The sequence below is a fragment of the Caretta caretta genome, chromosome 1 (genome assembly GCF_965140235.1).
Source record: "Caretta caretta isolate rCarCar2 chromosome 1, rCarCar1.hap1, whole genome shotgun sequence".
Taxonomy (NCBI): domain Eukaryota; kingdom Metazoa; phylum Chordata; order Testudines; family Cheloniidae; genus Caretta; species Caretta caretta.
Genome location: NC_134206.1, coordinates 167,447,513 through 167,461,528, shown reverse-complemented (window position 1 = coordinate 167,461,528; position 14,016 = coordinate 167,447,513). Strand labels below are relative to the sequence as shown.

At 40.7% G+C, this 14,016-nt stretch overlaps 1 protein-coding gene across 9 annotated transcripts in view; it reads right to left on the bottom strand.

The window, feature by feature from the left end:
- The window catches only part of TIAM1 (TIAM Rac1 associated GEF 1), a 254,077-nt gene that overhangs the window by 132,595 nt on the left and 107,466 nt on the right, over positions 1–14,016 (bottom strand). Inside the window, exon 1 of one of the 9 annotated variants that reach the window (XM_075133191.1) lies at positions 6,942–7,027. The exons of the other annotated variants lie outside the window; for them this stretch is intronic. The gene's annotated coding sequence lies outside the window, so the exon portion shown is untranslated. Of the gene's footprint in view, positions 1–6,941; positions 7,028–14,016 lie in introns of those variants that run through there. 9 annotated transcript variants of the gene reach the window in all.

The following is a 14,016-nucleotide window of genomic DNA, read 5'->3' as shown; positions in this document are numbered from 1 at the left end:
GCAGGAACAGGCAAGGCCTATAAAACCAGGTAGCTGGCAACAGAATGGGGCTGCTGCTGAGAAAGAGCAGTCACTCTCTGGGAAGAGTGAGGAATACTTGGGGGCGGCTGGGAAAGGCTGCAAGAAGGCAGGCAGCAATCACTCCCTGGGAAGAGGGAGGAGAGTTTGGACTTGATACTCCCGGGGGGCAGGCGGAACCAGTCCAATGAAGGAGCAGAAAGGGCTGGGAAAGTAAAGCTCAGAACTGCTGGGCTGAGGATGGCTGAACTGGAATCTAGAGTAGAAAGTGAGCCCAGGTTCCCCTACCAGCCACTGAGAGGGTGGCACCTGAGGCAGTGAAAGAGAAGACTGCCTAGGGCTGCTGAAGGAAAGATTTTGATATACACTGGAAGGAAGGAACACTGAGTGACCTGGCCAGAGGGCTAAGTCATGAAGAGGATGCTGCAGTTCCTGGCGTGAGAAAGATGCTGCAGACCAGAGACACAAAGTGACAGCGCGCAGGAGTGGGCATTGACCTGGTGACCTAATCCCCAGAGCAGCCAGGGGGAGGCACCAGACTAGTGGCGAGTGGTGTGCTGCGGCACATCCACCCAGAAGACAATGAAGATGGACTAGGGCTGGACGACCATTCAAGAGAGCTGGGTTTTGTTCCAGGTTCTGTCACAGACTTCCTGTGTGAACTTGGGCAAGTCACTTAAACTTTCTGTACCTCAGTTCCCCTACATCGAATGTAAGTGCATAGATTCATATAGAGTCCAAGGCCAGAAGGGACCATTGTGATCATCTGGTCTGACCTCCTGAGTAACAGAGGCCATAGAACTTCCCAAAATAATTCCTAGAGCATATCTACTCCCCAAGCTCCATCCAGAAAAACCCTAAAACTATTTTTAGCACAAATAGACTTTTCAAAAATGGCATGAAAGTAACATGACACATGCCTGTCATCAGCCTGCTCACTTTGCCTTTCCTCAAGCCTTGTCTGGATTTTTATCTCAGATTTGCAAGCTCTTTAAAGCAGAGACTGTCTCTTCTGTTGTATTTGACAATGTCTAACACAGGGGTGGCCAACCTGAGCCTGAGAAGGAGCCAGAATTTAGCAGTGAATGTTGCCAAAGAGCCATAGTAATAGGTCAGCAGCCCCCACATCCGCTACCTCCCTCCAGCCCCAAGCACCTCCTGCCCACTGGCAGCCCCGCCAATCAGCGCCTCCCCCTCCTCCCGCCCACTGCAATCAGCTGTTTTGCAGCACACAGGAGACTCTGGTGGGGAGTAGTGAGGGCATAGCAGGCTCGGGAGAAGGGGTAAGGGCATTGGGGGAAGGGGTGAAGTGGTAGCAGGACCAGGGGCAGATCAGGGGGTTGAGCAGTGAGCAATCCACAGCACACTGGAAAGTTAGCATCTGTAGCTCCAGCCTCTGAATCATCGCCCATGCAAGGAGCCGCATATTAACCTTTGAAGAGCCACTCCAGAGCCACAGGTTGGCCACCCCTGGTCTAAGACATTGAAGCCCTGAGCCCAACAAGAGCCTTTGTAATAATTTGGGAGGTGCTCAATTATGGCAGTGATTAATGCAGAAGGAAAACCTATAAAAAAAATAAAAGTTCATCCTAAAATATATATGGAGGTAGATGTCAGCTTCTGTTTCCTTAATTATTTTGTCTATCATCTCTACAGAATGCTAGATAGGAAAAAAAAGCAAATCAAGAAATAAAAGGCGGAAGCAAAACTAGTAACAGTGAACATTCAGAAAGTCAGAAGGGTTTTGAGAATGATAAAAGGACTACTCAGTATGCAGGCGCTGATTATAAACCACATCAGATTCAGATCTGAAATGTGGACACACTGTCTTTCCTTGCTTGGATTACACCAAAAGTTAGACCTAGGCCTAATGGCTGCCTTACCACTAGTTGTGCAGAAGGAAAAGGACAATCTTTCGTTGCTTTTAAAAACACATTAGTAATTTTTAAACAAAGTTATCTTAGGCATGTTGTACATGTTATTTCCAATTAAAGTTATCAGCTGCTTGGCAGAACAGCCACTTTGTTCATTGCATAAATTTGCAATGAATTAGCTAATAATTTCCTGATGAGGAAACCTGGGAAACCTGGGAGCAGTTATGCTTAAAGTCTTATGCTGTTTGGTTGATCAACTCCCTGTGCGAACTACTGCAGTATCTCATGTAGACAAAACAGAATGCAACGTCTTTCCTGTTCATGATACTAATACTTTGCACTTACATGCTCTTCAACAATTATCTGTTTCAAAATGCTTTACAATGACAGGCAAGTGGTGCAAGTCTACAGATGCAGCAGATGAGGTACAGAGAGGGTAAGGAAACATTTTCGAAAGTGGTTGTTAGTTTTGGGCACCTTTGTTTTTGGGGTACGCATCATAAGATACTTTGGGTCTGATTTTCAGAGGTGCTGGGGCTTCCACCACTCCACTTGACTTCATTGGGGGGATGTTCAGTACCTCTGAAGATCAGGCTCTCAGGGTCTAAAAGTTGAGCAATTAAATAAATGCCTCCCAAATGAGAGGTCACCTTTGAAAAAACTTTACCCTAAGTAACTTGCCACAGGTCACACAGAAACCAGGAGCAGGGATTAAAGTAGAACCCAGTGGCTGGAGAGAGCTGGGGAAGCAGCATAGCCAACACTCTCGATTCTACTACCCACAGTTCTCAAAAACATCTCAACTCTGCCATGCATCTGAACTCTAGAAGCCTGAGCACCAGAGGTCCTGAGATCTCTCTAGTGCAGCGCATGGTGTGGTCATCAGCCTGGTCCGTAACTGTAAAAACAAACAAAAAAAAACCTGTTTCCTGCTGAAGGGTGTTTGGACAAAGATAGTAGTACTGAGATTACGGATACTGATGTCAAAAACGTGCTCCATAAATGCACTGTTGAACAGGACTAATTCAGTACTTGTTATGCAAGAAAAACTCCCACTGATCTGAATGTACAAAACTGGGTCCACTAGTTCCTAAGGGTTCGGAAAGAAAAATAATATTGCAAAGTAACCTTCATGCTACAAATATTCCCTGACTCCTGCTTCTCTACAAACACTCTGCGCAGACATAATAGTTAGCATTCCTCACTGTTGTCATTCAGTACTGCTCAGAGCTCTCTCCCACCAGCACAGAGCAGCTATACAGGAGACCTTACAGCGGCGTAGCTGCAGCGGTACAGCTGCGCCTCTGTAAGGTCCATAGTGTAGACACAGAAAATAAAACTGTGTAACTTTTATTTTCCTAAAAGTTACACAGTTATCATTGCTGAGGCAGCTCCACCAGTGGCAGCAAGGAAAGGAACACCAGCATATGCACAGCAATTTAAACACCCTGTCATTTGGACCTACTCTTAGTAGGACTGGACAATGCAGTAGTTAAAATACTGGCGGTCTTCTCTACACTAGGTTCGCACGGTACACTCCCATCTCTATCGAGAGCAATCATGGGAAATTTTAGGAGGAAAATAAGGTAGTTTAGATACCCCCATACACACTATGTTACAACATTTTAGATGGCATGCATTCAAACTTTGGTAAGGATCCAGCTAGACAGAGCCTTTGAAGGACAATGGTAGCATGGTTCTGCAGCCTCTTTGGAAGACTATAAATTACACAACACTGATGACTACATGATACGCATAGTGCTATAATGCTGGTTAGAATTTGGATCACTGATTGCTTTTTAGAATTTTATTTTAAAGCTACTCATGGCACTGTATCTGGCTTTCATGTAAAGGAAAAAATACCAGAGCCTAAACGCGCTAACATTGTCTCTAATTCATGCACTATAAAGAATCTTAGTGAAAGCATAACTGGAAGTTTCTAAAAAACAAAAACAAAAATTCATTACAATGTGCTTTTTATGTAATCAACTCAAAGTTTTCATACAAGGATTTCAAACCAACTACTATACGTATAAATAACGGGAATGTATTTTCACTACATTTGCAAAGGAGTTCTTTATGGAAGCTTCATTCACAGAAATAAAACAACTTCCTCCTGGTAGAAAAAGGAGATTTGTTATTTATTATAAATGCTCACTGTTCCTAAAGTCTTTTGACACCATCCCACAGGGAAACCAAACAAGCAGCAAAGAACAAGCCTGCTGAGCTAGAGAAGAAAGATATTCATGTTTGTTTAGGTGTCATGGTTCCATAAAAATTTGAGAGCTAACAACCAATGCTAGCTATTCACCAGAAAGAGAGACACACAGGAAATTCATTTTGGTCTAGAAACCGGTAAGTTTTAAGTGCAATTTCTTAAGAACTGTGATTCAAATATAAATATTTATATGATCACTGTAACTTTTCCTTTCCCTCTGCTTTTGCACTGTCTGCAGCACAGCTGCATTAATCCCGTTTTCAATGCTCTATATTTTGACCTCCTTAACAACCCCATGGTAGGATGTTAAAACACTCTAAACTATAAATAATTTATTCCTCTTATCTAGTAATGGATTATTGTTCCACAAAACTCACTAAAACATGCCGCACAGTCTGTAGTAAGTGTAACAAAATAATATAAAGAGACATTTTAATAGACAAAATTATTAACAGGTTTCAGAGTAACAGCCGTGTTAGTCTGTCTTCGCAAAAAGAAAAGGAGTACTTGTGGCACCTTAGAGACTAACCAATTTATTTGAGCATGAGCTTTCGTGAGCTACAGCTCACTTCATCGGATGCATACCGTGGAAACTGCAGAAGACATTATATACACACACAGAGACCATGAAACAATACCTCCTCCCACCCCACTGTCCTGCTGGTAATAGCTTATCTAAAGTGATCATCAAGTTGGGCCATTTCCAGCACAACTCCAGGTTTTCTCACCCTCCGTCCCCCCACACACAAACTCACTCTCCTGCTGGTAATAGCCCATCCAAAGTGACCACTCTCTTCACAATGTGTATGATAATCAAGATGGGCCATTTCCAGCACAAATCCAGGGTCTCTCAATTATTAAGTGCTGCACCATTTGCTGTTAAATGTTTTACTGATGGACCCTGAGATTTATTTTTACATTTGACTTTTTACCTTTTTTTTTTTTTAAATAAACTGATATTTCATTCTGAGAGTCTTACCAGAGGTCTATTTTTCTTGCATTATTATCTCATAGCACAGTAAAGAGCCAATACATACTAATCAGCCAAAGCCTCACTTCAAGGACACTAAAAGGGCCCTCAGTTGTGAGGTGTTGAGTGTTCTCCACAAAACAGGGCACGTGGTTGCTCAGAGGAGGAAGCATTATGGGCCTGATCCTGCTCCCATCAAAGCCAATGGCAAAATTCCCATCTGACTTCACTATTGCACCATTAAGTCTTACATGCCTGATCCTGTCTACATTGAAGGCAATGGAAACTTTATGGTTGATATAAATAGGCAAAAATATCAAGTCTCATGCCCAATAGCAAGTGCTTGCAGGATCCAGCTCTAAATCAGTGGCATACCAGATTTTTTATACCAGCCATCAGAAAAATAAAGCTTTTCCTCCCCAAATCAAGATTTTCAACTTATAACAGATGTGCAGCCTTTAAAGAATACACTTTAATTAGCAACTGTAACTAAGCAAACCACACTTTTGCCTTGGGTTTCTTAGCATGATTTACCATGATTAGCATAGCAATTGTCTATGAATTTTCATAAAGAGCTGATGAGTTTTAGTTCAAAATGGATTGAAAAAATACCTGCATAAACTGCTCCCACAGTTCAAAAATGCTAATTGCATGTGAAAGTTTAAATCAACCCTGGAATGGGAAAATAATGTCAAAAATTAATAGCTGCCTTGACAACGGGTTTCTGGTGTATTAAATGAAATGACAAAAGTGATATTTAAAGCTGCTACAATGTGACTTATCTCCACCAAAAAATGCGTGCTTTGTCTGCATGAGGAAAATTACTCATTGCGGACAAAGAGTGCATCTGAACCAGTTCTGAATCCAGTTTAGCTGTAAGATAGTCCATGTCCATCAGCAGTTCATAAACGATAGTTGACGTTTCTGAAACGGTGCAGGACAAGGTGGTCCAGGTCTAGGCTTGTGTCGAACCCTTTTTCACACATGTTCAGTTGCACCCACTGCTGACACCCACTGTCAGCAAAGGGTAGCTTTTGAATGCTTTTATAGACAACCTTGGTAAGTTTGGTTACTATTCATAATTACTCAGGGGAGCAGAGTTCTGTACTCATATTCTGCCTTCAAAAAACAGAATTAAACACTTTATGTTTAAAATTAGTAACTGACATGTAAGATAACTCTAAGTAATAATGGAAATAACCAGAAAAAGGGGCATCTCAGCACGGAAGAGCTTTAAGTAGCCCTGGTTTCTGCAATATTATGAAATGTTATACAAGTGAGACCTCATCAAATCTAAGCTCTTTTGCCTTTCTTGAAAACTACTGAAGTATTGCCCTTCAAATGCTCAAGTTTTCAGTGCCGTGCAGAAACTAACAGGGCTTTATTCAAGTTGAAACCTTTCACAAGGTTCATTTTAAACAATTAAAGAGCATGGCAACCTGTAATTACTGAAAATAAAGCCAGATCACTGGGGAAGGACGCATCTCTAATAAGTAACATGATACTACATTTTCTCTGTTAGGGAATTTAGCTATCAAATACCTAACTTCCATTAAATTAATTTGGTTTTAAAGAGTCTAAAATTTTTAAAAAATGTATGTACTTCTGCTATTGCCTTAGAAAGCAACACTAAACCCTTTGAAAATGAAAAGGAAGCACTCAAAGGTTTATTCAGCATGAATTAGAAAAACATTTCTTTGCCTGTGAAAAGAGACAGACTTAAGAGGTTCCAGTACACATGGCATTTTAGACAACAATGCTACACTTTGCAAACATGTTTCCATAGTCTGAATTTCACTGCTGTAATGTCTATCCCCTATCAGAAAAATTAAAGCAAGAAGTTTTTTTAAAAGTGACTTACCATTCATCAATAGCTCAAACATTTTCTCCTGTTGTGTTTCACAAGGTCTTACAGCCCATAACAGAAATGAGGAAGCGTCAGTGTTTCATTCCACTTCTGGCTCAGACAGTGGGTGTAACTTGTTAAGTTTCATGCCAAGATGAGATGGGACAACTGGGTGTGTTTGAAACCTTGGTTTTCGCCTCCCTTCTTCCCCCCTCCCACCCAAGTTTAATGCTCCATTTGGTATTCTTCACACAAACAACTCTGGCTGATGGGAATTTCTGTCATTCAATGTCTCAACCCCCTGTGGCTCCTCAGATCTAAATTCCTGCAGACACCTCTGCAGGGTGCTTTGAATTCACAAGTGTAAAACAATGTGAGAATAGCCAATAATTGAAATATCAAATCTACTGTTACAACACAGTAGACTTTCAGAGTGACTTACTAACATCTGAAATGGCAGGTTGGCTACTTCATGCCTTGTCAGAGTCTCTCCACATATAGTAAACTAGGTGCAGTGCATCAAATTCATCCCTGGTGTAACCCCAATTGGTGTTTCACCAGGGCTGAATTTGACTGTCCATCGCTTTATACTGCTCAAATCAACGTTTTCTCTTTCTTTTCAGGAAAGCATGTGCTAATGACACATAAATCAAGAAGATTAGACACATTCTGACCTATTCTGCATTTCCAAATGGACTCTGTACTCTGATGGAGAATGCGATCTGACATGTAAATAGTGCTTTCCATCTTGAAAGCTCCCAAAATACTATACATTTAGGCCAGTGGTTCGCAACCTGCATCCCGTGGGCCGCTTGCGGCCCATCAGCACACAGCTGCGGCCCATATGACATCCTCAGGACCATACAGATAGAATTGGATGTGGGCTGTGGCCCATAATGGTAAATAGGTTGAGAACCACTGATTTAGGCCTGATCCTAAAAACACTTTTGCACATAATTTATGAGACTACTCTGATTTGTAAAGGTTAGTCTGTATTCACAAAAAGAAAAGGAGTACTTGTGGCACCTTAGAGACTAACAAATTTATTTGAGCATAAGCTTTCGTGAGCTACAGCTCACTTCATTGGATGCAAAGTTGCTTATATGTGTAAGTGCTTGCAAGATCAGCAGCTTAAACTGGTACACAGCAATTACCTCACTGACCAGTGAAATGCAGCCACCTCTGAGATGAAATGCAACAACTGTTTAAATGTGAACAGAAACACTACATAACATAACCATCAAAGAAACAGCTTATCCATCTGAAACTGAGGGGAAATTTAGGAAAGCAAATTTATAGAAAATCCTCCAGAATCTAATTTTAAGTATTGCTGTTGCGGAGAAATTTCAAAACAAAAGCCACAAATAACTGCTGTTTATCTACCACCCTGCACTATTTTGATTCTGCACACATCCATACATCAGAGCAAGTGATGTAAACTATTTTCTCAGAACTAAACTGATATCATGGGTAATATTTTGACAGGCAAAGAGGTATACAATTAGTTAATTAATGGATTAATATTTATATCTTTGTACGCTAATTTGAACATACGGCGCTAAGTGCATTCTTGTTATTGTGTTTCTTTGCGACTCAAATCTATGTTTACCAACTGCAAAAAGTGACAAAATGATTAAGGACACGTTATTGTTGGTTTCTAGTAGGGCATTATAGGTAATGGACAATAATAAAACAAAATATGAAATTAAAATGCGCTTTCAGTGTTTTTCCTTGAACGGATATTGATTAAATTGCTCAATATTTTTTCTTCTAGATTACACTGGAAAATGCTTAAACAGTTATCACTTTGCCTTCTGAATACGGATGTTTGAAACGAAGCAAGTACGGCTCATGAGACAGCTCATGGTGTCCGACACCATCATACGGAACGCATGATACTGACTGTACCAGGTCGAGTAACTGAGAACGCCGACCAAGGAAATAACCCATCTCCTTCGCTGATGAACCAAGGGACACACCCCACCCATGTACTTATTCTCTACACCAGTACTGACTTGGATTCTGAATACATTCCATGGGTGGTGAACCTGAGCCCACTTATACACCGACGCTTTAAAAATTTCCCACACCGCAAGCTGGTTATGTGATATGTATGTACCTCGTGAACCTTGTAACCGATACTTGCAATCCCCCATAACCCAAGCCCGACCCTGGATGTACAGTACCTTCCCTCTGAACTTGTGTAAATTTGATTTTAAACATTAACTTTAATAAAATACTTTTAGTCCTCTTTGAGAAACGTCTCAAATCAGCTGTATGGACAATGTTTGAATCAGAATGTCCCTCTTTCTTGCTTAATAACTTTAGTGCAAAGTCTCCTTAACGTATACAGGACAAAGCACCCCACAACCATGTTCGGTTCACCAAACAATAGCAAACTTGTTACAAGGTAACCAAAAATCCCCTCAAAGAACCAGTGTTTTCCCTTGAACTTCTATTAGATAGAGTCCAGTAAGAGTGCTGCTTAACACCATCAGATAACAATCTAAATAAAATGAACATTTTGTTGCACAATCTAAAACCTACTTACAAATTAGGCTATTTATTGATACAATTTGAAATCAATGACTCACTGCAGGTACTCATTGCAGATATAAACATTTGTATTCAGGATGGACTAAAACAGTGGTGGGCAACCTGCAGGGTAATCCGCTGGCGGGCCGCGAAACAGTTTGTTTACATTGACATGGCAGCTCGCAGCTCCCAGTGGCTGCAGTTCGCCATTTCCGGCCCATGGGAGCTGCAGGAAGCGGCAGCCAGCAGGGCCAACAGGAGCTGTGGGTGGCTGTGCCAATGTAAAAAAACGATCTCACAGCCCACCATTGGACTAAAATCTCAGTGTGATCACTAAATTATTGATCCTCAAAGGCATGAAACTAGACCTGGACTGTCCTTGAAGGAGCACTGGGCAGCATAACTCTGCATAAGTTTTGGCATTCCGTGGAATACTGCATGACTCCATCTTATAACATGACCCTTTGGAAGCAGATATTTTGAGTGTTATAACAAGGTGCAATAGGCAGTTACAAATAATTTTAATGTTGATTTGTGTAGGAAATGCTGTATCATAAAAATGTAATAATAAAAGGGGTATTCCAGTTCTGGACTTCCATGAGGCATCTCAGTCATGCCTCTGTAGAAGTTCTGTCATATGGGCAGAAGTCCAATGGGGATATAGTTGAGATTAATAAAGTCACTTCAGATATAAGTTTAACCATAGTTGTAAACAGGTCTCAAGGAGGGAAACTAATGCATTTATCCAAAAGCACCATGCAATAATACAATCATATTATTGTTAATACTTATGCTTTTTAGTAGATTATCTGTAACAAGTGGAGATTTCACTGCTATTTAAGAAGAGGCTTTCTTTGCAGACCAGTAAGCATTGTACGTCTTGTTTTGAGTCAAGACAGTATCATCATTACTGGCTTTTGTAAACCAGCTCTGTGTATAAGTTTGTGGGTCAGATTTTCAACAAGATTATGTGCCCCACTGTGCATGCAAAATGCACACCTAATTTGCATGCTCTATCATCAGGAATGGGTATGCAAATTGAGTAAATATGTAAATGGTCAGTTTGGGGCAAATTCAGACATTAAATGCATGTATAATTTTGCACCTAAATACTTTAAAAATCAGATGTCAGTTATGCCTACCCACTCTCAGATGTCATCAGGCTACCACGCTTATTAGATCTTTTCAAAAAAAAGAAAAGGAGTACTAGTGGCACCTTAGAAACTAACCAATTCAAATAAATTGGTTAGTCTCTAAGGTGCCACTAGTACTCCTTTTCTTTTTGCGAATACAGACTAACACGGCTGCTACTCTGAAATAGATCTTTTCAATGGTTAGGATTTGATGCCCTTTTTTGACAGGAGGAATGAATCCAAAAATCATGGCCCAATATAGAAGACACCCTTTCTAATCCATGGGGGGTGCAGCGAGAGAGAAAACAAACCTGGGCCTGAGCATCAGCTTAAGTGAAAAATAGAAAATGAGCAAGACTAATAGAGAATGTCAGTGGATCAGTCACAAGATACAAATTAGAGGAAGAATGGGACAAAGCCATCAGCTAGATTGACTGACTCCTGCAGAATTTTTAAATTTCTGTAACTAACACACTCCTAGCAAATGAGCAGGTTTGGCGAGTTGAGAGTGATTCAGGAGATGACAGGGACTGTTCTTAATTCTCTTCGGGTTCACCAGGACACAGCAAGCATTTGCAGCTAGGATTATAGGAGGAGTGTGGATATACAGATGCCAACAGTCCAGCATGAGGCACTGAATCCAGAACTATATGTCACTCTGGGATTTAACTTACTAATGTCAGAGTAGTTTCACTAAAATGAAAGGTTTCAGAGGAACAGCCGTGTTAGTCTGTATTCGCAAAAAGAAAAGGAGTACTTGTGGCACCTTAGAGACTAACCAATTTATTTGAGCATGAGCTTTCGTGAGCTACAGCTCACTGTAGCTCACGAAAGCTCATGCTCAAATAAATTGGTTAGTCTCTAAGGTGCCACAAGTACTCCTTTTCTTTTCACTAAAATGAAGACATTAATGTTTATACACATACACACACAGGTTCACAGACACAAAGCAATTACATATTATAGTCCTAAAGCAGAAACATTTTCACTGATGACAGATTGAAAGTGATTATTTAACCTTTATCTTAAGTAGTTTTCAACTCTAAAAAGATTAAACAAGACACACCTTTTCACTTGAAGTGCTCTGTTAATTTGCATTCTGTTACAACAATTTGTGACATCTTATCCTACTGGCCTGCTGTTAGCTAAGTAATTAAACCGTTGGCTTACCCAAGATTCCTATAAAAATATTAACAATCGGAAGTACCTCTATAACTACCTCTTTCAGAAAGCTTCAGACAACAAGAAAATACAACGTAAGTCATGTCAATTTGACCTTTGGTTAAGTTTAAATTAGTGGAAAAGAAAGCAGTGATTTAACCTTTCTATGGTGACCTATGATATTAAAACAAAAGCAGCAAATAATGAAGAAAAGCCAGGCATCTGAAGAGGGAGAACTGGAAAAACCACAGATGCAATCACATAATTTAGATATATTTTATGCTGAGTCAGACCTTAATCTTATTTGGCATAGGCAGAGCCCAATTGTGATTGATGAGGGGAGAAACAAAAATCTCTTTTTCCTTGGTCATGCACCTTAGGCCTGGCTGTCCCTAACCTTCCTCTTCTCTGAGATTTTTTGCTGCAAAACGCACAGATATGCCTTCAGTTAAGTCTGACTATGGTAGGTGATTCATATGGATGACATGTTATGATCTGACCACGTTCCAAGAAAATAAGTGACGCATACCAGCTGAGGAGGGCTCGCAGAAGCTGACTGACAACATCCTTGCAGTTAGCCCTTCAAGGCAAAACCATGGCTTGTCAGTTCATGTCTGCCTGCTTTCAGAGAACAGGCTTTTCCAGGCTCTGGATCATGCTATTGTCAACCAGCTAAGCGGAGACACTCTGATACACACCTTGATATGGGTTTGTTATGACACACACAAGCAAGCAAGCAAGCATTTAAACTTTTACTTTTTTCTTTGCCACATAAGTACTTAGACACAGGTGATATGTGCTATGTTTTACAACCCTGGGGTATGTCTCCCTGAATAGCAGTGTATTTACACGGTGTTGAGAAAAGGATGGTCTTGTAGTTAAGGCGCTGAGCAGGGACTCGGGCAATCTGGGTTTGGGTCCCCACTCAGCCACAGACTTCGTATGTGACCGTGGGCACATCACTAATGGACAGATTTTCAAAACAGCTCAGCACGTAGTAGCTTCCATTAAGAACGTTTGGTGTTAAGCTCATGTGAAAATCTGACCTTACTTTCTCCATAGTTCAGTCCACCATCTGTAAAATGGAGATTAATACTTCAACTGATTTCTCTATTCCAATTGTAACTTCTTAGGATCAGGGACCGTCTCTTACCACATATTTGAACACACCTAGCACAAAGGGGCTCCAGCCTCGAGATGTTGCCACCATGCAAAATAAAACACTTCAGATTTTGACATTATTTAAACTCCTGCTGGTGTACTGTTTCAATCTCATAGACTATTTCCATAAAGTACAGTCAGGTACCATGTTGAGGAACAGTGGATTCATATATAGAATATTTATTTATATAATAGATTTATCCAGACCTTGCCATGTTCAAAGCACTGTGCAGGCATTAACTAACTGAAATTTCAGTATTTTTCTACAAAGAACAACGGATATATAAGGAACTCTAGCAGGACATAACCAGCTCTTATAGTCACATCCCATGTTTCTCTTGGTCAGACTGGTGTCATGAACCCCAAATTCACAATCTGTGGCAGATAGTTTTTCTTCTAACACAAAATCATTGCAGGTCAAGACATGGTCCCCTCTAATCACCACTCCTTTGTTTTTTCGCTTTTCCCTTTCTCAGTGGCTTTGGTGTCTGTTCACCTTCACAGAATCTAGATCACATGTCTAGAGAGCAACTCTTGGGTTGTTCACAAAAGTATTATAATTTGATAAAAAAAATACCAAGAATACCAGGTACTGTCTGTCTCCTCATCCTCTTATGTTGCCTCTTAAATACCTGGCAAGAAGAAAAAAATGAAGAGTCTCCTTTCATCTCCTTTGGTCCAATGTGAACCAAATATCATTTATGGAATAAACCCCCTCAAGATTTTCCTTATGCATCAACAACTGGCAAAGAACCTGAGAGGAGTTGGCATACTCTCCTAAACACCCAGATACATTCAGGACTTCTAACAAGTGGATTTATCTGCAAAGGAACAAAATCTCCCAACGTGGCTTTGTCCATGACAGACTGAGGAACAAAACTACCAATAATTTCCCCATCTGTGAAAGTGGCAATGATGACCTCCACTCAGACACAAGCCAAAACTGAACACTGAGAAGATTCATTTATCAACCCTAATTAACGTCACTGGCTTGTCACACCCTGAACACCCACTAATTAACTTGCATGAGTTATCATCATCATCATGTTCCCATTACGCCTCTGGCATTCAGGGCAACGATGAAGCTCCTCGACTCCTGT